This window comes from Balaenoptera acutorostrata, chromosome 5, assembly GCF_949987535.1.
Source record: "Balaenoptera acutorostrata chromosome 5, mBalAcu1.1, whole genome shotgun sequence".
Taxonomy (NCBI): Eukaryota; Metazoa; Chordata; class Mammalia; order Artiodactyla; family Balaenopteridae; genus Balaenoptera; species Balaenoptera acutorostrata.
The window spans coordinates 112,130,126-112,156,586 of NC_080068.1; the positions used below are offsets into that span (position 1 = coordinate 112,130,126).

The window sequence follows — 26,461 nt, forward strand, 5'->3', positions numbered from 1 at the left end:
AGGTGCATGTCCCTCTGTGAATTTATTAGACCAAGCCTATGCCCCAGGGGTTCCAGAAATCGGGCACCTCGTGGGAAGCAGAATGTAACACAAAGGTCAGCCAATTCCTTGTGTTCCAAAATTCACTATGTAAATAAACTCCAGATTTGAACGGGGCAACAGATTGATCTGCGGTTCTCTTCTGACAATGGCCCAGAGTCACCCTTGTCCCACCTATTTAGGAAGATCCTGAGTCAGTGACCACTCAGCAGGTCCCCTGAAGACACCAAGGCACCTGGCATTGAGCACCATGCCCTGGACACTTCCACGAAGACATCCAGGAAGAAATCGGGCTTTCTCAGTTTAAACTGTGGGGAAAGTTCTAAGTAACGAAAGAGACTGGTCAGCATATTGTCACTGCTCTAATACAGGTCATTAGCCTGGGTGTCTTTGTTTCTGCGTGTGAAGCAATCACAATTCATGAATCATACTACTTTGAAGACTATAATAACTGTGTGAATCAGAAAAATCTTCAAGGGCTTTTTAGTAAAAAGTTATTCATCGATTTAACTAAAAACTTACCTACAAGGTGACAGACAGCAAATGAGGTGATGAAGGTGAGTGTGGACCAGTTCCTGTCCTGGAGGGGCTCACAATCAAGAAAGGGAAGAGCTCCAGATGCGTTCAGTGCTGTGGAAGAAATTACATAAACTGTTTTCGGGACACAGAGGTAAGAGCAGCCTCCTGTGTTTCAGACAAAGGAGGCTGTGTAGCTCAATGTTTAAGAGGACAAGCCCTGGAGACAGATGGCCCTGCCCCACCGCACCAGCAAGACTCACAGGGTGTGAGGATTAAACAAGCTAGTACGTGTGAGGCACAGGGTAAACTCTCAACAATTGCAACTCCTCTCCCCCAACGAAGATGCCTGACTTGTTCTACCCATTGCTATTTGAAACACTGTCTTTGCTTGGTGTGTATCTCCATCTTTTCCCCTCATCATTGAATATTCATTCCCCACATCCAAATCATTATTAAAAATCTAAATATATATTGCTGTTGTGTATTAGCTGCTAATAGTTGTTTCTAAGACTAATGAGGATATTTTCTCCCCCATCCCCCAGAAGAGGTCAGGCTTGAAAGAACCTTGTTCCCAAGGGCACAGCCAACTGAAAGTGGCCCCAAGTGCAACACCAGGGAGTCCTCGAGTTCCCCAGCATCTAGGTAACCAGTTTTTTTCAGTACACGCAGGTATACCCTTGAGCCCCAGGAGAGACAGAGGGACTCCAACTGACAAATTTTAAGGCAGGAGCACAAGCAGTTCTGAAGACCTATTTAAACCCAAAGTCATCCTTGGACTGCATTTTGGCAATGGGGTGGGAATGGGGATGTTTCCCTACTTCCTCATTTTCTGTAGAGTGGGGGAAGATTTCTCAATTCCAGCCGTAGGAGGAGAGAAAGGACTTGGGAGCACTTCTGGACTTCCTTGACCCCCTTTCACTCCTCCCCAAGCAAGGAGACATGATGTCTCTGACTGGTGACATGGGGAAGAAGGATCAGAAATTATCTTCAGTCCCTTTTCCTCTATTTTGGATGGCCTGGTCTCAGGATGTTATGGGTTGCATTGTGTCCTCCTAAAAAGGATATGTTGAAGTCCTGACCCCCAGTACCTCAGAATGGGACCTTATTTGGAAATAGGGTTTTTACAGAGGTAATCAAGTTAAAATGAGGTCATGGGACTAACCTGGCAGTACGGTGGTTAAGAATCCATGCTTCCACTGCAGGGGGCACCGGTTTGATCCCTGGTCGGGGAACAAAGATCCCGCAAGCCGCACAGCACAGCCAAAAAGAAAGAAGAAAAAAAAAATGAGGTCATTTGTGTGGTCCCTAATCCAATATGACTGATGTCTTTATAAAAAAGGGAAAATTTAGACATAGAGACAGACACACATGGAGGGAAGGCTGTGTGAGAACAGACCGGGAGAATGCCATGTGATGATGAAGGCAGAGATGAGAATTATGCTGCCACAAGCTAAGGAACATCTGGGGCTAGAGAAACTGGAGGAAGCAAGGAAGGATCCTTCCCCTACAGGTTTCAGAGGGAGGATGGCCCTGCTGATACCTTGATTTCAGACTTCTAGCCTCCAGAACCGTGAGACAGTAAATTTCTGTCGTTCTAAGCCACCTAGTTTGTGGTACTTTGTTATAGCAGCCCTAACAAACTAATACACAAGACAAACACTTACTTTGTTCACTCTGCTGTAATTACCTGACCCTACCAAGAAAGCCTGCATATCCATCTCTGCCTGTGACTGAGAGGCTGGAATCAAATGGGGGTGAAGTGGGTGAGGTGGTGAGTCATATTAACAAAAGTAATAGCAAGCTTCCTCCAAACAGCTTTTATTGGTAGCAAAGCCAATAGTTTGATGACATCCTACTTCTGATTTTTTTCTGAATCTGAATTAGGGAGAGAGGCCTGATTTTCTGACCAAAACTCCAAATTTAGGCTGAGATGCATAGTTTATATGTATTAACTCATTTAACCTTCACAATAGCCCTATAAGAGCCCTATAAGAGTATGTCTTACTATTACGCCCATTTTACAGATGAGACAGCTTAGGCAAGTAACTTGCTTAGGTCAAGTAACTTACTCAAGGACAATGAATGCTGAGGATTGGGTTGTAGGCAGCTTGGAGCCAGAGTCTGTCCTTGCTGCCTCTGCAAGGGCTACCTTCCAAGGAGCAAGTCCTTAAATGATCCCATTAAAAGGATCCCATGGCCAAATATATGAAGAGAATCCTGGGTGAAAAAAGTAAACTTTTCTTTAACTTCTCCTGATCTTCTCAGAGCCTTTACAATGCCAGTGTGCCTTGTGACTCTATCAGGATATACACTGCAGCATTTGACCACAGAGCACTTTTCAGGGAGCACCTTTTGGGACTAATGTTCTGAGGAACACCAGTTTGGGAAACACTGAGAGAACACTTTAGGTGGGAGGTACTCTTTTGTTTGAATACATTTCTAGGATTTTAAAATAATTTCTATGTGCCAATTAAAATACTCAGAAATCCCTTCATTTAAATTTTACAGAGAGTTATATAGGTTTACATAGTAAGGCTGGGCCTTGAGATCTGGGGGCTGAAGCTGACACAAATCCAAGCTGTTGTAATAGAAGACAGTGGAACTCCTGTAACAGAGGTACAAAGCAGAGCTAGCAGAAGGTAGGCACCATCTCTGAGGGAGGAAGGGATGATTTCATGGAGGAGTGGGGCTTTGGGCAGGCCTTAAAGGCTAGGTGGGACTTCAGACAGTCACTTGGGATTAACTACTTGAGGCCTCAATTGGTTCTGCTCCAGGATGGAGTCAGAAACCCTGGTGACTCTCGAGGGAAGTTAAGGTCTGAGTTTGTACCGGGAGCATTATTCCCACAGCTAAGCAGAGATCACAGATTGGTAGCCCCTGGGAAAGACGTGAGCAGCAGACCCTTGTTTGGCCAGCACAGTGCGGCTGGTGTGTGTATATGTATGTGTAAGTGTGGGTTTGATTTAATCCGTGTACTCTCGGGTCTCACTCTCACTCCCATTTTACTCACTTGTCTGGTCCCTGAAGGCATCTGAGTGTTGTCCTCCAGGCTAGTGTAACCACACGCCACAGCTAAGGGGTGTGGAGCCTTTACTCCTCTATCAGCATTTCAGTAGACGGACAGTATCATGGAAGACGTCAGGGAGCTAGGTCCCTGATGGGGAATACTTATGAAATATCCATCTGGAAGTGGTTGGCTGATTCTTCCCAAGGTAGCTACCACAACTTCCCTCCAGAATGAATCCCCTCTCCAGGGCAGTGGCATGTGTCTGCACACTAGCCCTGCCTCTAGCATTCGAGTTCAGTAATTTTTATAATGAATTACATTACATTAAACCCGGCAGACCTGTCATCCTCTTAAACATGCTGTAAAAGAAGAAGCATAGGATGTCAAATAATGTAAAATATAATCTTTAAAAATCATTAGATAATGATCTACAGGTCATTTTCCTTAGGGACTTTTTATATTTATCTTAAAATCTCTCATAGTTCTGGTTGTTCTTCTGTACTAGTATGGTTGTTTCATTAATGTTCAGAAAGTAAACACTGTATGTTTACAATATATTGTTATGGTTATAGGCACTTGAGTGCAATACAATTTATCCCTACCTACAGCACCCTCAGTAGAGGTGTGACCACAAAAACCATCTTATGCCCCTTTTTTTTTTTCCTATGCCTCTTTATAATTATGGTATACAGGGTCTGGATAAAGATACAACAGAAACTTTTGTGAGCCTCTTTTCACCTTTTCTTCCCAATGGGGGCAGAGAGAAGAAATCACTCTCCTGACTTCCCCCAAATCGAATTTAGACCTCACAGCTTTAAGCTATGCCGCAAACAGAACTGGATTTTTCTTTCCTCTTTGCACAGGTCCTAATGAGGACTCTGTGATTCTGAGAGATCACAGGATTCTGCAGAGTAGCGCCACAGAAATGCCCTAACTGCGTGCTTCTCAGCTTCCCCTCTGGGCTTTCCTCTCTCCATACGGGCTGGGTGGTGGTAAGACCTGGGCCGAGCAGTGTGCCAGTCGGCTTGCTCACGGACTGGTGAGGCACTGCTCTCCATTGGCAGAAATCCTGTCTCTGCCCTCCTCTCCCAGGGCACTAAACTGCACTAATGCTACTGGGCTGAGAGAAGCCATAGTTTAAATGTTTACAAGTAAATGGAAAGCAATGTGTTGGAAAGGGTGTGTGGGGCAGGAAACTTTGCTTTCCATTATAAACCCTGCACTATTTGATTTGGTAACTAAGTATTCTCACTTTAATTTAAACATATTTAAATCCAGGGAATTCCCTGGCAGTCCAGTGGTTAGGACTCCTGAGCTTCCACTGCAAGGGGCGTGGGTTCAATCCCTAGTCGGGGAATTAAGATCCTGCGTGTCGCGAGCAAAAAAAAAAAAAATTAGATCCACCCTTGAATGTTTGAGCTGCTACCCCATCCCTTTGCTCCCCTCCGCCAGCAAAGCTTCTTGAAAGAGCTGTCTGCACTTCCTATCTCTTCTTTTAAACCTCCTGTACGATATATTTTTTGTATTTAATTTTTAATTGAGGTATAATTGCTTCACAACATTATATGTTTCAGGTATACAACACATTGCTTCACAATTTTTAAAGGTTATACTCCATTTACAGTTATTATAAAATATTGGCTATATTCTGCTGTATAATACATCCTTGTAGTTTGTTTATTTTATACACAGTAGTTTGTATCTTGTAATCCCCTACCCCTGTCTTGTCCCTCTTCCCCTCCCCGCTCCCCACTGGTAACCTCTAGTTTATTCTCTATATCTGTGAGTCTGTCTCTTTTTTGTTATATTCACTAGTTTGTTGTATTTTTTAGATTCCACATGTAAGTGAGATCATACAGCATTTGTCCCATACAATATACATTTTTTAGTTTCTTTATTGAAGTATACATACAATATATTTTGAAAAGTTTTGTGTATCTGATTTTTATCCAATATATGCAAATAAGTTTTAAATATTCAGCTAGTACTAAAAGGCTCTAGTGAAAACCACACTCCCTTGCCCAGTCTACAGTCCTGCTTTCCACCCCACTCCCAGTGGAAACCACTTTCAACTTTTATTCTCTTTCTACTAGTAATTATTGACACATTTTTATAGGATTATACTGCTATTTCTTGAGCTATTTTAAACATTTTCTAAACACCTCCTGTTTCAGAAGTTAAAGTATGTTATATCTCACACACACACACGCACACACACACACACAACTTCCCTTTCCTTCTTCATCTGCTTCATGTAACCTTATAATTTTTGGCTAAGTCAGCCATCATTTACATTACTATGCCCAGTAACGATTCCCTGTTTAATCCAAGATGCATGTTATGAATATTTCCTTTTCATACAACATTTTGTTTTTCCTCGAGTTGAAATTGCCTTGCTTAGCTTCCTACATGCTTATCATTTATTTTTTTTCTAAATGTTTCAATAGACTTGCTGAACCTTTACCAATAATTTTTCTCAAATGTTTGAACAAATCAGTTCCATTTTTCGTTTGGTGCCCTTCCTCCAAAAGCCCTCTATCTTCGGTTCTAGGCAGGAGAGGTTAGTTGCCCTCTAGAAAAGTCTGGTGCGTGGCTCTCTTTTCACTATTCTCCTCTGTTGGAATCGCTTGTATTAATCAAGGTGGGATAACTGCCATTCAAACCAGATCCCAAATGTATAAAAAGGCACACTATCAGTGTTTATTTCTTATTCACTGATATGGACTGAATTGTGTCCCCCACTAAATTAATATGTTGGAGCTCTAACCCCAATGTGACTGTATTTGGAGATAGTGTTTTTAGGAGGTAATTAAGATTAAATGAGGTGGGACTTCCCTGGTGGCACAGTGGTTAAGAATCCGCCTGCCAATGCAGGGGACACGGGTTCGAGCCCTGGTCCAGAAAGATTCCACATGCCGCAAAGCAACTAAGCCCATGTGCCACAACTACTAAGCCTGCGCTCTAGAGCCCACGAGCCACAACTACTGAGCCCATGCGCCTAGAGCCCGTGCTCCGCAACAAGAGAAGCCACTGCAATAAGAAGCCCGCACACTGCAACAAAGAGTAGCCCGCGCTCACCGCAGCTAGAGAAAGTCCGTGCGCAGCAACAAAGACCCAACCCAGACAAAAATAAATAAGTTAATTAGTTTTAAAAAAAAAGATTAAATGAGGTAATAAATCCAATAGGATTGGTGGCCTTATAAGAAGAGGAAGAGAGCAGCTGTCTGCAAGTCCGAAAGAGGGCGCTCATCAGACACTGTACCTTCCAGTGATCTTGGACTTCCCAGCCTTCAGAACTGTGAGAAATGTGTCTGTTGTTTAAGCCACCCAGTCTATGATATTTTGTTACAGTAGTCTGAGCAGACTAAGACAGCACCTTTTTATTGTATGATTCTGAAAGTACCAGTATCTGTCAGTCTTTTTTTGTGTGTAATTTAGATTCTCCAATCTACTCTCCAATCTGTTGACAGAATTCTGGGAGTACAGCAGGAGAAGGGAGTCTAAGAATTATAATTCAGTATGAAATTTTTCACTTAATCCCCACATTTATAACTCCATGCCTCATTTACTCTTCTGTCTAGAAGAGACTAGAGATCCAACAAAGTGTTGCCAGCCAGGAAAGATGAGATCCAATATGCTGGTAGGTCTGGGGCTCAGAGAATTATGAACAGCAGCAAGCAGCTTACTTGGGACACAGATGACCCTTGCTCAACAAGCAGTGGACTCATCCTACCTCCCCAGGGTACCTCCAGTAATTCCCTATGGTAGTGTTTTCCAGAATGGGGCATGACTATCACTGGGGGCTCTAGGGATAATTTTAGTGGCATGTAACCAAATATTTTTCAAAGATTAACATACTTATTTCAATGGGAATTCAAAAATAAAACTTGCGTTCAAAACCCATGGGAAAAAAATAATAATAACTCCACGCCTTGTTCTATCCTTGTCTTAGACCTGGTGTCCCAAAGTCGAGTGTCTCTCTCTGATCCAGTTTCTCCAGAGCATGAAAGTCTTTGGGCAGGCTGGAGGTACATGGAGTTGTAGTCCTCTGGGTAGGTCATGTAAGGAAGGGAATCAGTGAGCTCAACTATTCTATAAAAATTTTCAACCACCATCCCTCTTTCTATCCAGGCATATTACCTTTACCTTCTGTAGTACCTGCTGGATCCAAGTGCAGAACATCTAAAGAGTTCTACACAGCAAACTGACTTGTTCATCATTAAAACTCAATTCTGCCACTGTCCCCAGGCACATAGGCATATATCCCCCTGCTCTGCTAAGTTAAGTCAGCTTCTACTTCTTCACATCTTCCAAAAATGTATTGACATTGCTGATCTGTTGCTGTCTCCTTTCCTATTAGTTCTGACCCTGTGAGTTATTATCCCTTGTTATCCTTTGTTCTTATTTGGTGGAGTTATATTAAAGTACAGTCCTCCAGTATATCCTCAAGCCATTTTTTTTTAAAGAATCAATTTTATTTATTATATTTATTTTTTGGTTGCATTGGGTCTTCGTTGCTCCACACGGGCTTTCTCTAGTTGCGGCGAGCAGAGGCTGCTCTTCATTGCGGTGCACGGTCTTCTCATTGCGGTGGCTTCTCTTGCTGCGGAGCACGAGCTCTAGGCGCACGGGCTTCAGTAGTTGTGGCACACGGGCTCAGTAGTTGTGGCTCACGGGCTCTAGAGCGCAGGCTCAGTAGTTGTGGCCCATGGGCTTAGTTGCTCCTCGGCATGTGAGATCTTCCTGGACCAGGGCTCGAACCCGTGTCCACTGCATTGGCAGGCGGATTCTTAACCACTGCACCACCAGTGAAGTCCCCCTCAAGCCATTTTGGCAAACCCCACCTCAGCTTCCATCTTCCCAGAAACCGTTCCTACCTAGGTGGGCAAAGATCTCCTTTGTTGCCAATATAGTGGGGGATTTTCTAGGCTTATATCACTCAGCTACACAGGAGGAGATGACATTGTTGACTCCTTTTTCCTTCACACAGTACTCCCCCCACCCTGTCCCACCCAGGCATCTCCTGGTTTTTCTCCTACATTACTGGTTCTAAATATCTGCCTTCTTTTATTGGTTTCTCCATCTCTACCTGATGTCAAAATGTTGGCACTTCCTGTGTCTTAATATTGGAACGTCTCTTTCCTAGTCATGTCTTTACCTTGGGTAACTTTATTCATTCTCATATTTTTAACTAATTTATCACAGATGAATACTTCCAGACCTCACCTCTCCTCTGAGGTCTAGACTCATCTATCCAACCATCTATTTGACATTTCTTAGACATCGAATAATTATTTTTACTCATATTTAACCATACTCATAGTAACCAATATTTATTGGGTAGTTACTATGTACCATGGAATATTCTAGGTTCTTGGGATATATTAGTATCATATTTCTCTCCTTCGTGATGCTTACGCTCCAACGAGAGGAAATGAAGATTAACAATTGACCTTATAAAAGAATCATAGTATAGGGAATTCCCTGGCAGTCCCATGGTTAGGACTCCGTGCTCTCACTGCCAAGGGCCCGGGTTCAATCCCTGGTTGGTGAATTAAGATTCCACAAGCCATGCGGCTTGGCCAAAAAAAAAAAGGGGGTCATGGTATAATGGAAGGTGATGAAACAGAAGTGCTATGTAAAAAGAGAAAGTAGAGTGCTGGGGATGGAAGAGCAGTCGTGGTTTTAAATAGGGTGATCAGCGTAGACCTTACCAAGATGCTGAAATCTGGGCAAAGACTTAGAGGTGAGGTCAGTAAGATAGCTAAGATATCTGTAGGAAGAGCATTCCAGAAATAAAAAAGAGACACTACAAAGATCCTGAGGTGGGAGTGTACCTGGTATGTTCATGGGACAGCAAGGAGAACAGTGCAGCTGGAAGGGAATGAGCAAGGACGTGTGTGGAAGAAGAGGTCATGACTTTGGCTTTTACTCGGAGCTGGATGTGGCGTCATTGGATGGCTTTGAGTACAATTTAAAAGGATCCTGTTGCCGCTGCACCGTGAAAAGATACTGTAACGGAGTATGAGTAGAACAAGGGAGATCAGGTAGGACCCTCGTGCAGAAATTTCAAACTTAACATGTACAACATTGAATTAAAAAATTTTTTCCCCTAAATCTCTTCTTCCCTATGTCAATAACAGGCTCCACCCAGAAGCTAAAGCCACACATCTAGGGGTCACGCTTGTTTCTTCCTTTTCTATCGCCTTCTTCTCCTTAAATCCATTAACAAATCCTATGCCTTATCTGTGAACTCCTCTCCATCACCAAGCCATTATCCCTGATCAACAACCATTGTCTCTTGTCTCTTAACAAAAGACAGCAGCCAAGTCAAATAAGGTTCTAGCCTCAACTTCCTGACAATTACTGCCAGCTGCATCTTCTGATGATGAGGGGGATCCCTCACTCACTCAGAGATCCTCTTGCCTTCATATCCCCCAAGTCATCATTCTCCCTCCATTCTCCAAAAAGTAAAATGTTTTCCATTAATTATTCAAATTTTTTCTGTTTTATTAAAAGGAAAAACCTGCTGAGATGATTTTTTAAAACAAGTCAGTGTGGTAGAAACCATCAAAACAATTCAGAAATCAGAAGAAACAACAATAAAATTTTCCATTTGGGAAAGGGAGAAAAACACAACTACAAAAGCATTCCTTTGCTTTTTTCTCTCTGCCACCCAAGTCCTATTTGTACTTGACAAGGCAAAATTAAACTTTTTTTTGACTTGTTAGGAAGGATTGCAAAGATTGCAAAATCCTTGCAAGGATTTTTTCATTCTTCTCTTTTTCTCAGACCACAGCAGTCCTCTTCTAAGACAGCAGACTGATTTCAATTTTTCACCATAATCCCACTGGATTTCCCTCCCCATTTTCTCTAGAGAATGTCATTTGAGTATATATTGCAGTGTTAAAAAGGAAATTTTAGTTGAATGTTTTTTAAATCACTGATTACTACTCCAATATAGACACTCCAATATAGAAAATGATTTTTTCTTCCAGACATGTTTTCATTTGGTGAGAACTATGCATCTATCTTTCTGTCATGGGTAATGTGAAGACTTCATGGGAGGCTGTCTGAAGGACTAACAAATTGCCTAATTAAAGATGGTCTTGGGGAATTCCCTGGTGGTCCAGTGGTTAGGACTCTGTGCTTCCACTGCAGGGGAACCCAGGTTCGATCCCTGGTTAGGGAACTATAATCCCGTGAGCCACGCGGTGCAGCCAAAAAAAAAAAAAAAAGGTAGTCTCGATTTGCTTTGCTTTATTGACTGTTTCATCTCTTTCCTTAACATTTCTGCAACTTGAAGCATTTCTGCTCATGCAAAGGAAGAACAGTCTAACGGTTAAGAGTGCAGAAGTTCTGAAGCCAGATGCTTAGGTTTAAATCCCAGCCTGGCTACTTCTTCTCTGTGTGACCATGGGCAGGTCACTTAACCTCTATCTCAGTTTCCCCATCCTATTGACATAAGATTGAGATATGCCCAGCACATTCTAAGTGCAATGTAAGTGCTAGCTACAACTAAGGGCTAGGTATACATTTGTTGCCAGGGATCAAATGATAGGCAAGAGCAACGCCATCTTGCCCTATGGAGCTTTCTAGCTGTAGGACTTAAGCAAATGACCTAACATGAGCCTTGGTTTAATTATTTGTAATCAAGTGTTTCCCTCACAGAATTCTTACGGGAATCACATGAGATATGCCAAGGAAAATGCTTAATAGGGTGTGGTGAATATTCAACACTCAACGTGAGCTAATGCTGTACAGCAAGAAAGGCAGATCATTAAATGGCCTAAGAGATGCAATAACTTATAATAGAAGTTTAGAATGCTATAGGAGCGCCCACCAGGATATCGAAAGTGAGTCCTAAGAAATAAGTAGGAGTTTGCCAGAATAAAAAGAGGAAGAGAGTTCCCAGAAGAGGAAGCCAGAGAGCTTCACCGCTTTAAACAAACTAGAAGTTTAATGTAGGAAAGAATGGAAGACGGGAGTGGCAGGCAGAAATCAAGTCATTAATAGAGCTTTTCAGCTATACTCAAAGTTGACCTTATCCTGAGAAATGGGAGAAATGAGAAGCCAGGTAATGGGCTCAAATAGGGGGTGATAAAACCAGAATGGCATTTTAGAAAGAGCCTGATGGCTGCAGACTAGGGAATGGAATGGAGGAGGTCAGGAGGCAGGACGCCCGTTGGGAAGCTGCTGCAGTTTCTAGGTTCTAAGTGAAGGCTGGAAGGTGGTGAACTGGGACAGGGGAGTGACAATGGGATGGAGAGACCTGGTGTCCTTCCTCAGTCCTGCTGCTTTGGTGAGCACTTCATGTCTTCAGTCTGAAGTATTCTTTCCTATGTAGATCCGACTGTGACTGCTTCTCACCTCCTCTCACCTACTGCAGTGAGGGGTATTATTGTCCTCCTGAAACCTCCCCAAACATCCTGCCCCAGCAGCAGGCACTGGAGGAGAGCTCACCAGCTTAGCTGGTTTGAGTGTTGATTTTCTCCCACAAAGAGAACAATTCTTAATCAAATATTGCTTGAGGCCCCCTCTCATTTGTTTTACATGCTGCCATCTGGAGCTGCCCCCAGGTATGTCATATGACCACAGTGCCGCCAAGATGATTAGGACTGCAGTTTTCCAGCTAGAAAGTTAATATTTACCTCACCAGGAGGAGAAGTGCAACTACTTCTTCATATAATAAAATAATGATTTACAAACTTCTTCACCACCTGACCATACTGTATCCAACTACTTATAAATAATTCCTCGGAAATGACTTGGGTGTTGGGCAGTGGGGAGGGTAAATTAGCTCTGTTAAGGGAGCCCAACCCACCCTAATCACCTAATTCACCTTATCCATGGTCAGAGTTCAATGTAATCCCATATAGAGGTTGTGGGTTGCGATAAGTGAGCAGTAAATATCTAATCAGTTGAAGAAGAAATGCCATTTTAGAGGTCATTGGCCTCACTGTGCTTCTGCAAAACCATTATGGGATTTGGGTAGGAGGTTAGTTTTATGGTTTGTTTTTGTTTCTGTTGTCATCTTTGCTCAATAGCAGTGCTGACTGGAATAGCCTCAAGCAAAATTGTAAGGGTGGTGAATTGAGACAGCATGTTCCACGTTTCATCACTCTTTGCTTTCCTAAACTTCAATGCCTTCACCTGATACTCTCTTGAAAGCAGGAAAAGGTATGAACTAATTTACAGTAAGGCTAGTGTGTGTGTCTTAGTGTAAGGTGGACCCAGTCCCAGGGAAGCAAAGGTGATCTCAGACTCAGAGGGCCTGGAAAATTTGCTGAAAAACATGAATTTAGGATCATGAAGATAATAGGAGGAAGTGCAAGTCAGAACCAGTTCAACCGACATCAACATCCAGTCTGAGAGCCATGAACCTCAAGTCTTCCTCCCCTGCTCCCCTCTGGTCATGCCCCGTTCAACTTTAACTTTTAACTTCACAAAACATCCAACACCGTAACTTCAGATCTTTAACTGCCATGATGTAGCAAGCTTCACCCCATGGTACTTATGCAAAATCCCTTAGCCAGAAATAGGTGAAACCATATCACTTGGAACTGTGCCTACTCCAAAATAATAAACTTATAAATCCGTCTCTGAAAACAATGGCCTCAAACCTACACTTCAAGTTCATGGAGACTTCAGTCTTTATCCCTTTTCCGAACCTCAGCCCTTCCTAGTTTTATTTTTTTATTTTTATTTTTTATGTATTTATTTATTTATTTATTTTTGGCTGCATTGGGTCTTTGTTGCTGTGTGCGGGCTTTCTCTAGTTGCGGTGAGCGGGGGCTACTCTTCATTGCGGTGCACGGGCTTCTCATTGCGGTGGCTTCTCTTGTTGTGGAGCACGGGCTCTAGGCGCACAGGCTTCAGTAGTTGTGGCTCGTGGGCTCTAGAGCGCAGGCTCAGTAGTTGTGGCGCACGGGCTTAGTTGCTCCGTGGCATGTGGAATCTTCCCAGACCAGGGCTCCAACCCGTGTCCCCTGCATTGGCAGGCGGATTCTTAACCACTGCGCCACCAGGGAAGCCCCCTTTCCTAGTTTTAGAGCCTCTGTAATCTAACCTGAATTCCATTTACTGAACTGAATTTATTAGGTTTCTACTTTATGCCAGACATTGTTCTAGACCAGTTGTTGTCAGCCTTGGCTGTAGACTGGAATCATTCAGAGACCTTTAAAAAAATACCATTCCTGGAACTCACCCAGAGATTCCAATTTAATTGGTTCAAGGTGCAGTTTAGGCATAAGGACTTTCTAAAGCTCTCCAGGTGATTATAATCCACAGTTAAGAGCCATTGCTCCAGGTACTGGAGATACAGCAATGAACAAGACAAACAAGGCAGAACTCTTATTTTAACAAGTTCAAATTCTGTCCCTCCTCTGATTACCAGCTGCCTCAATTCTCTTGCTAGCTTATCTTTTCTACTATTCTTGCTCTTCCAGGTCATGGTCCTAGATAAAACCGTCTAACACTGTCTTTTCTCAAGCCCCCAGGTGTCCTGTCCCAGCTGTGTGAAACATATAACTCTGCTGATTAGCTTCATTACAAATTTATGAGCTCCATTCTCAGTCTGGCTCTCAACATTGGCAAATTTTTACTTATCTTTTGGCAGCTTCCTTTCTCATTTTTGATAGCAAACATTTCAAATCTTTTATTTCTCTCTTAAAACCCCATATCAAGATCCTGTCTCTCTCACTCTCAGCAGATAACTCAACCTCTTTTTAACAAAGAAAATAGTAGCCAGAGTGGTGAAATCCTTCAGCATTCTTCCTTCCCACCTTAACAGTGCCTTCCTTTTCTCCCCCTTGTATCTGTAATTTCTCTCTACAGCCAGACCCTTCTCTACTTGTTACAAATGTCCTCAAGCATCTGCCTATTAAACCTACTTAGAGGGACTTTCCTGATGGTCCAGCAGGTAAGACTCTGTGCTCCCAATGCAGGAGGCCCAGGTTTGATCCCTGGTCAGGGAACTAGATCCCACATGCATGCCGCAACAAAGATCTCACATGCCGCAACTAAGACCCGGTGCAGGCCAAAATAAATAAGCAAAATAAATAATTTTTTAAAAACCTGCTTAGAATCAGTCTATTTGCTCTCTCTCCTTTCACTGACATATATATCTGGAAAGACTTCTCTACACTTACAGCTTCCACCTCCATTTCTCCACTTAGTCCTCCTGAATTGCAATTTGACTTCCACTGCTACCACTCTGCAGCTGTGCTTTCCAAACTTTTCCATGTCACGACAGCCAGAGAAAATGACTATATTTATTTGGTATCCTGAGGACAACATCAAAGTCACTCTAGCTCCTCCTGGCCATGTCAGGAACTTAAGGGGCTAAGTTTTCAGCCCCCTTGCAATCATTCATGCCTCACCAGCCTACCTTGGCATACCAGGGGGAAGGCTCTCTTCCACTGAAACTGGTCTGACAAAGGACACCAGTGACCTAACTGACAAATGCAATGTCCACTTCTCTGTCCTCATCTGTTCTATAGCACAGTTTATTGAACATGGAGATTCTATTTTAAATGACCACGATTTGGTCAAGATAACGTGGAACTGGAGGCCAGGAAGTAGGTGGAGATGAGAAGAGCAGGCTACTTTCCTTTCACTGTCTCCTTAATCAAAACCCAGTTGTCTAGGAGAATCAACAGGCAATGCCTGGGAATCCATGGTCAGATTACGTGGCCAGAGAAGGTCATTTGCCCCAGGCAAAGGGCCCCAGAGTCTTTTTTTTTTTGGCTGCCTCCCGCGGTTTGAGGGATCTTAGTTCCCCAACCAGGGATGGAACCCGTGCCCCCTGCAGTGGAAGCATGGCGTCTTAACCACTGGACCACTAGGGAAGTCCCAGGGGCCCCAGAGTCTCAACTGACTAAGCAATTGGTAAACTGTGACACGCAAGAACATTTTGTGTATTACTGTACCCCTAGAATGCTTTCACAAATTAATTCGAATTCATTAAGATCCTGACCATGGGCTATCTGCATATTTCTGAGGAGAGGCCATTTAGGGAGTCTTTGTGTTACAGACCTTAGGATGGTTTATGTTGTGTGTGTGGTTTAGCTTGGGATTGTCCACAGCATCCATGCGTAACTGCTTACCTCACCTTCATGCTGGCTTCATTTTCTCCCAGTTGGCCCTTACTCTAATGGTAAAGTTTGGCCTGACAAAAGAGCATTTTCCCACCAAAATAATAGGGGTAGAATGTTAACAACTTGGCTATATTTAAACTATATAGTACATAGTTGGTGTGTGGTGGGAGGGGGTTTGGGAGACTGACTGGTTAGGTTAAATTCTAAGGTCACTGGTCTCTTCAATTTGCCCTATTATGCCTATTGCTAGCCAGGCTGAGGATGCTGGAGTTCACTGCCTTAGAAATCCCTTACCATAAATCTACCTGCAGAGACTCCTAAAACTCTGTAGGGATTTGTGCTGGTTATTCTCTATTTGCCCTTCCAGATCCATTCTCACCCATCTCAGGTCTGTTCTGTACCCCTGGACACTAAACCTTTACCAACGGTATCGTCTGGGTTTTCTCACCCTTCAGCTTTGGGTTAGGATCAGTCCCTAGCAGGAAATCTGAGGGCAGGAGGAGAGGGAAGTCAGGATCATTGTTCTCACTCTTTCCCCTCTTGTAACAGTTCTGAGTGGTTACACGCCTCCCCCTAAGGCCGTAGCTCCCCTCAGGCTTCCCCTTTACACAGAGCTGGCTCTTATCTGCCGCTGGAAACATCTTTCCCTTTCTTTCCCCTTCAGGCCTAGAGTTAGTAATGACTTCCCAATGTCCCTGGGCACGTCATCATTTCTTATTCTATCTTTGTACTGGCCTCTCTGACTACACCCTTTATAACTAGTCCCTTCATTAAACTCTTTGTAGTTCAACCCTTTGGGTATATCATCTTTTTCCTGACAAGACCCTAACTGTATGAGGACATGTATAGCTGTATGCCTATGGTTCAGCATTTCAGTGAATATAATTACTATTGTTATTCTATGTTTTCCTCTTAACTTTTTCATTTATTTAGTTATCTATTACTTTAATTCCCTAACATGTTTCAAAGGGTGTTATCCTAGTGATGGAGGGACGGGGGAAGCCAGAAGCTGTTGGCACTAGTAGACACAATTAAAGTGGGTTCTAAACAGCATGGCATGTCATCCATGAGTTGGGTTGAAAAACTTTGAAAACAAATGTGAAACAAGTACATTAAGTTTTAAGTTACTTCCAGGTAAAATATGATCACATTTTCATCAGTGTAATTCTGATGTGTTTACCTTATTTTCCCAAGTGTATTGAGAACATTTTGAAACCAGGAATATAGGCTATACTTTTTTCTCCCTTATAAAACTCAGTATTTTCCATAGTAAATACTGCAGTACTACATGATCTACAGCTGGTTTAATCTGCAAGTACAGAGGAACCAAGAAAATGAAGGGCCAACTATCAATTGTACTCAGGTTTTCAACTGTGTGGAGGGTGGGCACCCCTAACCCTGGAATTGTTCAAGTGTCAACTGTATAATGAAGGAAACCAGACCAGAGGAAGAGAGGGTTAAAAGAAGGACACAATTAATTTATGAGACCTAGCTACAAAAGGGCAAGGGCAACAGAGAATGAAGAATGCCAGGTTGGGTGGGTAGGGGTGATGTAATGTCAAGAAATTAAATGGAAAACAATGGGTTTTAAAAGCACAAAAGAACAGAAAGTGGTTTTTTAAAACTATTATAGGCAATTACTTTCTTCTGAATCTTAGAGCATTTGATATTAAATACTGAATGCAGACTAAGGAGTCACCAAAATTTAAGAGAATGTTGTAAAGATGCAATAAATGAGTTAATGACATGAGAGTACTCTGGATTCTTTTCAATAACAACATTAGTATAAAAGCAAGATGTTATTTCATGTTAAATTTATAGATTGCATATATGATGTATACTCTAATGGCCACTATCTGAAAACACACCTAAGATTAGAAGGGTTGAAGAAACTGGGAAGTCAAAGATTTTCATCTATTATTTCTCATCTTCTATGTCTCTCTATCCCTGACAATATTTAACTACTAGAAAGTTGTAAAGATGATTGATATAGTATTTATTACATGTCTGAGGTCATTGACTGAATACTTTCATATAGAAAGCACAACACGGTGCAATTATTACCCCCCCCTTCATTACAGAAAAGGCTTGAATAAACAGTCAGAATTTGTACCTTTCTCGTTCGACATTTTGGTTTGAGCTAACAGCTGAAAAGTCAGAGCTGCATAAAGTTACCATGTCCTTCAGCAATATCATCCTCCTTCACATTTTAAACTAGGGGGGTAAAAAAGTCTGTTATAATTTGCAATTCAACTCCCATCCCTTTTAAGGTCAAATTGGAGTAAGGTGATATCATCATATACAGTGCCCTTATGTAAACTTAGTTTGTAAACTGTAAAAGAGTTACGTAGATAATGGCCTTATTGTTATCACTATTAACAATATTAATATTAAAGTGTGAATAATTTTTAAAAATCACAGTAAAAAGAAAATCATATACAGTTCCCTAATAAACCGTATGGAGGAAGATGTGTGTGTGTACGCACATCCTAATTGGAATATAACCAGGGATACAGCTGGAGATCCAGCCAATGAAGAAAGAGAGTGAGGCCTGGGAGGCTAGCAAGCTGTCCAGATGTGTTCTACAGGAGGTCATTTTGGGCACCAGTCTGTGAAGTCCAGTCTTTAGTTTGGTAGGCTTAAAATTCAACTTTGCTAGAATAGCAAGGTGACTGGCTTTCTAGAGACAGCCTGACCAGAATTATGTCATAGAACGCTCTAAACATCAGAATATAACTATTAAGCTCATTAGTGAATTCTCTTCCTCTTGCCTAGAGTCCAGACCCGTGACTGTCAAACAGAGAAGGAGGTTGGAAGTAGGGTGGTGGAGGATGGCCCTCCCTAGTGAGAAGGAGCCTCCGTTTCTCTGGGGAATCTGTTTAAAGCGACTTAAATCCACACTATCCTCCCTTCCTTCCTCCTTCTTACCCAATCCCGGACAGTCTTGTACTTCTGATAGCCCCGTCCAGGAGGGCATGGTCCCTGATTGAAAATTATGGCTAATATATCTTATTATTAGAAATAATAATAATAATTATTGAGCAAATTACACAACTATATAGGGAAATTTGCTCAACTATATAGGGAAAAAGGTAGAGAATCATTGCCTTAAGCTAAAATGTTCCAAGTTTTTCTCAGCATAAGAATCACCTCAGGGGAGTTCCCTGGGGGTCCAGTGGTTAGGACTCGGCCCTTTCACTGCAGAGGGTCAGGGAGCTAAGCCCACATGGCGTGGCAAAAAAAAAAAAAAAAAGAATCACCTCAGGCACTTACTTAACATGGTGTCAGGAATCCCTCCCCTGAAGATTCATCAAGTCATGGGGGGGCCCCACATAATGATGGTATTTAGAAAACTGGCTAGTTTGGGCAATGCTGCTCTAGGCTAACCTCTCTGGGAACCAAATCATTAGCATGCAGGCCTCCTTTTTGCTCTTGCTGAATTTTCCAAGGCACCTGTTCCCACTACCCTCCAGGAGACTCTCAGAAATATATCTGCCATTTCTCATGTGGTCCCAACACTTACCCCTTTATGGTGGAAGTGAGGGTCAAAGAGTAAAAACAAAGCAAACTCAAAGTTAGCCAGTCAAGCATATACACAGACCCCAGAGGTTAGACCAGCCCTTACTTCTGGTTCAAGCACTATATTTCAACCAGCCAGATTCCCCCGACTGATGGACCTTTGGTACTATTCTCTCGATCCCTTGGATGCTGACCACATAAAGACCACCTGGAGCCGTCGATATGACAGATCTCAATATTAAAATGGAAGGAGAGACTTCACTGGTGGCTCAGTGGTTAAGAATCCGCCTGCCAATGCAGGGGACACGGGTTCAAGCCCTCGTCTGGGAAGATCCCACATGTCACAGAGCAACTAAGCCCATGTGCCACAACTACTGAACCCGCGCTCTAGAGCCCGCGAGCCACAACTATTGAAGACCGCGCTATAAGAGCCCATGCTCCACAACAAGAGAAGCCACTGCAATGAGAAGCCCGCGCACCGCAACAAAGAGTAGCTCCCGCTTGCTGCAACTGAAGAAAGCCCGTGTGCAGCAGCGAAGATCCAACGCAGCCAAAAATTAAAAATAAATAAATAAATAAATTTATTAAAAACAAAAAAAACAGTACGGCACTGGCACAACAGACACATAGATCAATGGAACAGAACGGAGACCCTTTGCCTGTCTATTCCATCACTACTCCCATTCTCTGCGCCATGCCCAAGTGGCTGAGTGCTGCCAGAGAAAGCCACTCTTGGTATCACCATGGCCCCAACCGTGCCATCTGTCACATTTACAGAGTTTCTCTAGTCAGTTCATGTTCTTACTCTCCAGTGTGGTTACTTCAAACTTTTCTCATTCTCTCTAAAACCTCCCACCTCTTCCACTTCCTATTCTCAGTTGATGATGTCACTTTGCACTCAGCAGAATGGGCCTCCCAAAGATGTCCATGCCCTAATCCCTAGAACCTCTGAATATGTTACATTACATGGCAAAAGGGACTTTGCAGATGTAATTAAGAGTATGGGCCCTACAATAGAAAAAGTAGCCTGAATTATCCAGGTGGACCCAATTTAATCACACGGGTGCTTAAAAACAGGGAACTTTCTCCATCGGAGGCAAAGAGATGTGGCAGAGAAGTAAGAAAGATTCCATTTGTTGAGAAGGATTCAACATGCTGTGGCTAGCTCTGGGACAGATGCCTCTGCTGCCAAAGGTGACCCCCCCCACCCCCCAGCTGACAGCCAGCAGGGAAAGAGAAACCTTTGTTCTGCAAGCGGAAAGAACTAGATTCTGCTAATGACCTGAGGAGTTTGGAAGCCTGCCAGAACCTGCTGAAACTTGGAGCAGAGAAACCCACAGACCAGCAGAACTGTGAGCTAATACATTTGTGTTATTTCAAGCTAGTAAGTTTGCGATCATTTGTTACAGCAACAATAGAAAACTAATACACACCTCCTAACTCACAGAAAAATGGAAGCATCCACAGGGGTGAGTTCAACTTTCTACACGCAGTCTACAAACATAACTGTGTCACTCCCATGCTTCTCTTTCTTCCTTTTTCCCTCCTGTTGCATTGGACTAGCTGTTCTTTCTCATCTCCCAGGCCATTCCTTCCATCTGTTCTGAATAGCGTCTCCTCTTGACCTCTGAACTTTGACTATTGATTATCCTCCCCATTGTCTCCTTCCTCATCCCCTTTACTGATTCCTTCCCATCAGCAGTCAATTGTAGAAAGTTTTCCTCACCTCAGAAAGAAAGCCTACACTATTAGCCCTCATTTCCCACTAACCCAAGTTTATTTTACAAATTTATTCTGATAATGCTTTAGCACCCCTTATAGATCAGCCCTCCAGGAAGACAACTCACCGGCCTGCTGCTGAACCCAGCTCTTTTTCACTCCCACTCAACCAGGATTCCACTCAACATAGCATAACCAAACTCCCTCTGGCTAAGGCTAACAAAGACTTCTATGTTACCAAATCCAATGGACTTTTACATCTTTATTTTACCTGCGCTCTCAGGAGCATTCGATATATTATAGATGGCCATTCTACCTTTCTCAAAAAGTCTTTTCCTTGTTTTCCTGGATACTGCACTCTTCTGGTCTTCTTCCTATTGCTCTAGTTATGAATTTACAGCATCATCTGCAGTGTTCTTCTTTACCAAACCTAAAATATTGGGCTCTCTCTTAGACACTCTGTATTCTCTTTCCAGGCCATCTCATTTTTTCCTATGGCTTGCTTTTTTTTTTTTAATTGAGGTATAATTGATTTACAATATTATATTAGTTTCAGGTGTACAGCACAGTGATTCACTATTTTTATAGCTTATACTCCACTTATAGTTATTATAAAATATTGGCTATATTCCCTGTGCTGTACAATATATCCTTGTTGCTTATTTATTTTGTACATAGTAATTTGTATCTCTTAATCCCCTACTCCTGTCTTGCCCCTATCCTTTCCCTCTCCCCACTGGTAAACACAGTTTGCTCTCTATATAGACTGTTTCTGTCTTGTTGTATTCATTCTTTTGTTTTAATTTTTAGATTCCACATATAAATGATGACACGCAGTATTTGTCTTTCTGTATCTTACTTATTTTACTAAGCACAATACCCTCCAGGTCCATCCCTGTTGTTGCACATGGCAAAAGTTCATTCCTTTTAATAGCTGAGTAGTATTCCATTTTATATGTATACCACATCTTCTTTATCCATTCATCTGTTGATGGACACTTAGGTTGCTTCCATATCTTGGCAATTGTAAATAATGCTGTTATGAACATTGGGGTGCGTGTATCTTTTCAAATTAATGTTTTCATTTTCTTCAGATATATGCCCAGGAGTAGAATTGCTAGATCATATGGTAGTTCTATTTTTAGTTTTTTGAGGAGCCTCCATATTGTTTTCCACAGTGGCTGCACCAACTCACATTCCCACCAACTGTGTCCAAGGGGTCCCTTTCCTTCACATCCTCACCAACATTTTTTATTTGTGGTCTTTTTGATGACAACCCTTCTGACAGGTGTGAGGTGATAGCTCGTTGTGGTTTCAATTTGCATTTCTCTGATGATTAGTGATTTTGAGAATTGTTTCATGTGCCTGTTGGGCATTGATATGTCTTCTTTGGAAAAATGTATGTTCAAACCTTCTGCCCAGTTTTTTCTATTTTTGATATTCAGTACTATGAGCTGCTTAGATATTTTCAACATCAACCCCTTATTGTTCAGATCAATATATTTTCTACCCTTCAGTATGTTGTCTGTTGTCAATTGTTTCCTTTGCTGTGCAAAAGCTTTTAAGTTTAATTAGGTCCCATTTGTTTACTTTTTCTTTTGCTTCATGTGCCTTAGGTGACAGATCCAAAAAAATATTGCTACAATTTATGACAAAGTGTTCTGCCTGTGTTTTTTTCTAGGAGTTTTATGCTTTCCAGTCTAACATTTAGGTCTTTAATCCATTTTGAGTTTATTTTTGTATATGGTATGAGAAAATGTTCTAATTTCATTCTTTTACATGTAGCTGTCCAGTTTTCCCAGTGCCACTTATTGAAGAGACTGACTTTCCTCCATTGTATATTCTTGCCTCCTTTGTCGTAGATAAATTGACCATAAGTTGTAGGTTTATTTCTGGGGTCTCTATTCTGTTCCATTGATCTATGTGTCTGTTGTGCCAGTACCATACTGTTTTTTTGTTTTTAATAAATTTATTTATTTATTTATTTTTAATTTTTGGCTGCATTAGATCTTCGCTGCTGCACACGGACTTTTTTCAGTTGCAGCAAGTGGGAGCTACTCTTTGTTGTGGTGCGCGGGCTTCTCATTGCAGTGGCTTCTCTTGTTGCAGAGCATGGGCTCTAATAGCGCAGGCTTCAGTAGTTGTGGCTCACAGGCTCTGGAGTGCAGGCTCAGTAGTTGTGGCACACGGGCTTAGCTGCTCTGTGACATGTGGGATCTTCCCGGACCAGGGCTCGAACCCGTGTCCCCTGCACTGGCAGGCAGATTCTTAACCACTGCGCCACCAGGGAAGCCTCAGTACCATACTGTTTTGATTGATGTAGCTTTGTAGTATAGTCTGAAGTCAGGGAGCATGATACCTCCAGCTCTGTTCTTCTTTCTCAAGATTGTTTTGGCTATTCGGGATCTTTTGTGCTTCCATACACATTTTAAAATTATTTTTTCTAGATCTCTGAAAAATGCCATTGGTATTTTGAAAGGGGTTGCAATGAATCTGTAGATTGCCTTGGGTAGCTACTATGGTCATTTTAACAATTATTAATTTTTCCAATCCATGAACACAGTGTATGTTTCCATCTGTTTGTGTTGTCTTCAATTTCTTTCATTAGTATCTTACAGTTTTTTTGTTTTGTTTTGTTTTGTTTTTTTGCCACACTGCATGGCATGCAGGATCTTAGTTCCCTGGCTAGGGATCAAACCCATGCCCCCTGCATTGGGAGCATGGAGTCTTAACCACTGGACCACCAGGGAAGTCCCATCTTAAGTTTTCTAAGTACAGTTAGATTTATTCCTAGGTATTTTATTCTTTTTGATGAGATTGTAAATGGGATTGTTTCCTTAATTTCTCTTTCCTGTAGTTTTTAGTTTTAGAAATGCAACTGATTTCTGCATATTAATTTTGTATCCTACAATTTTACTGAATTCATTGATGAGCTCTAGTTTTTTTTTGGTGGCATCTTGACGATTTTCTGTGTATAGTATCATGTCATCTGCAGTGACCATTTTACTTCTTCCTTCCTAATTTTGATTCCTTTTTTAAAACAAAAAATTAGTTACCCTGGGCTTCCCTGGTGGTGCGGTGGTTGAGAATCTGCCTGCCAATGCAGGGGACACAGGTTCAGCCCCTGGTCTGGGAAGATCCCACATGCAGTGGAGCAACTAAGCCCGTGTGCCACAACTACTGAGCCCATGAGCCACAACTACTGAGCTTGTGTGCTGCAACTACTGAAGCCCGCATGCCTAGAGCCCATGCTCTGCAACAAGAGAAGCCACTGCAATGAGAAGTCCATGTACTGCAATGAAGAGTAGCCCCCATTCGCCACAACTAGAGAAAGCCCATGCGCAGCAACAAAGACCCAATGGAGCCAAAAAAAAATTTACAATTTCCTTTATTGCTGTTTGCTTTGATTATTGTATCACTTAGCTATTGCTGCATAAAAAATGTCCTTAATTCAAATGGTTTAATATAATGCCTTTATTTTATTTTTTTAGTTTTTATTGAAGCATAGTTGATTTACAATTTTACAATGTTGTGTTAGTTTCAGGTGTACAGCAAAGCGATTCATATATGTGTGTGTGTGTATATAAAAAATATATATATATATATACTCTTTTTTAGATTATCTTTCATTATAAGTTATTACAAGATAATGAGTATAGTTCCCTGTGTATACAGTAGATCCTTGTTGGTTATCTATTTTATATATAGTAGTGTGTATATTTTCAATTTGGATTCCTTCTATTTCTTTTTTTTGTCTGGTTGCTGTGGCTAGGACTTCCAATACTATGTTGAATAAAAATAGTGAAAGTGGGCATCCTTGTCTTGTTCTTGTTCTTAGAGGAAAAGCTTTCAGCTTTTCACTGTTAAGTATCATGTTAACTTCAGCTTATCATACATGGCCTTTATTATGTTGAGTTATGTTCTCTATATACCACTTTGTGTAGAGTATGTGTGTGTGTGTATATGTAGTTTTTATCATAAATCGATGTAGAATTTTTTCAAAAGTTTTTTCTGCATCTACTGAGATGATCATATGATTTTTATTCTTAAATTTATTAATGTGGTGTATCACAGTGATTTATTTGCAGATACTGAACCATTTTTGCATCCCTGAGATAAATCCCACTTGATCATGATGTATTATCCTTTTAATGTATTGTTGGATTTGGTTTGCTAATATTTTGTTGAGAATTTTTGCATCTATGTTCATCAGTGATATTGGCCTGTAATTTTCTTTCTTTCTTTTTGATATCTTTGTTTGATTTTGGTTATCAGGGTGATGCTGGTCTCATAGAATGAGTTTGGAAGCATTCCTTCCTCTACAATTGTTCTACAATTGTTTGGAATAGTTTGAGAAAAATAGGGTTAACTCTTCTGTAAATGCTTGGGAGAATTCACCTGTGAAGCCATCTAGCCTTGGACTTTTGTTTGGGAGTTTTTGTTGTTGTTGTTGTTGTTGTTTAATTGGAGTATAGTTGCTTTACAATGTTGTGTTAGCTTCTACTGCACTGCAAAATGAATCAGCCATACATATACATATATCCCTTCCCTTTTGGATTACCCTCCCATTTGGGACACCACAGTGCATTAAGTAGAGTTCCCTGTGCTATACAGTATGTTCCCATCAGTTGTCTATTTAATACATAGCATCAATAGCATATATGTGTCAATCCCAATCTCCCAATTCCTCCCACCCCACCCCTTTCCCCCTTGGTATCCATACATTTGTTCTCTATGTCTCTATTTCTGCTTGGCAAATAAGGTCATCTATGCCATTTTTCTAGATTCCACATATATGCGTTAATATACAATATTTGTTTTTCTCTTTCTGACTTACTTCACTCTGTATGACACTCTCTAGGTCCATCCACATCTCTACAAATGACCCAATTTCATTCCTTTTTATGGTTGAGTAATAATCCATTGTATATATGTACCACATCTTCTTTATCCATTCCTCTGTTGATGGACATTTAGGTTGCTTCCATGTCCTGGCTTTTATAAGTAGGGCTGCTATGAACATTGGAGTGCATGTGTCTTTTTGAATTATGGTTTTCTCTGGGTATATGCCCAGTAGTGGGCCTGCTGGGTCATAGTGTAGTTCTATTTTTAGTTTATTAAGGAACCTCCATACTGTTTTGTTGGGAGTTTTAAAATTACTGATTCAATTTCATTACTGGTAATTGGTCTGTTCATATTGTCTATTTCTTCCTGATTCAGTCTTGAGAGATTGTACATTTCTAGGAATTTGTCCATTTCTTCTAGGTGGTCCATTTTATTGGCATATAGTTGTTCATAGTAATCTCTTATGATGCTTTGTGTTTCTGTGGTGTCCATTGTAATTTCTCCTTTTTCATTTCTGATTTTATTGATTTGGGCCCTCTTTTTTTCTTGATGAGTCCAGCTAAAGGTTTATCAATTTTATCTTTTCAAAGAACCAGCTCTTAGTTTTACTGATCTTTTCTTTTCTTTTCTTTCTTTCTTTCTTTCTTTCTTTCTTTCTTTCTTTCTTTCTTTTTTTTCTTTGTCTCTATTTCATTAATTTCTGCTCTGATCTCTA

The 26,461-nt window shown here is 41.5% G+C and overlaps 1 long non-coding RNA gene and 1 other non-coding gene across 2 annotated transcripts in view; one reads left to right on the forward strand and one right to left on the reverse strand.

Moving 5' to 3' along the window:
* Positions 1-567: 567 nt before the first annotated feature.
* The window catches only part of LOC130708227 (uncharacterized), a 36,259-nt gene continuing 10,365 nt past the window's right edge, over positions 568-26,461 (reverse strand). The window contains exons 2-3 of the long non-coding RNA XR_009008334.1: positions 1,721-1,778; positions 568-669 (exon numbers count right to left, since the gene is read on the reverse strand). This is a non-coding gene — a long non-coding RNA (uncharacterized LOC130708227). The remainder of the gene's footprint in view (positions 670-1,720; positions 1,779-26,461) is intronic.
* Positions 10,684-10,757, forward strand: TRNAG-UCC (transfer RNA glycine (anticodon UCC)). Its single transcript has one exon. It is a non-coding gene; the product is annotated as a tRNA-Gly (tRNA).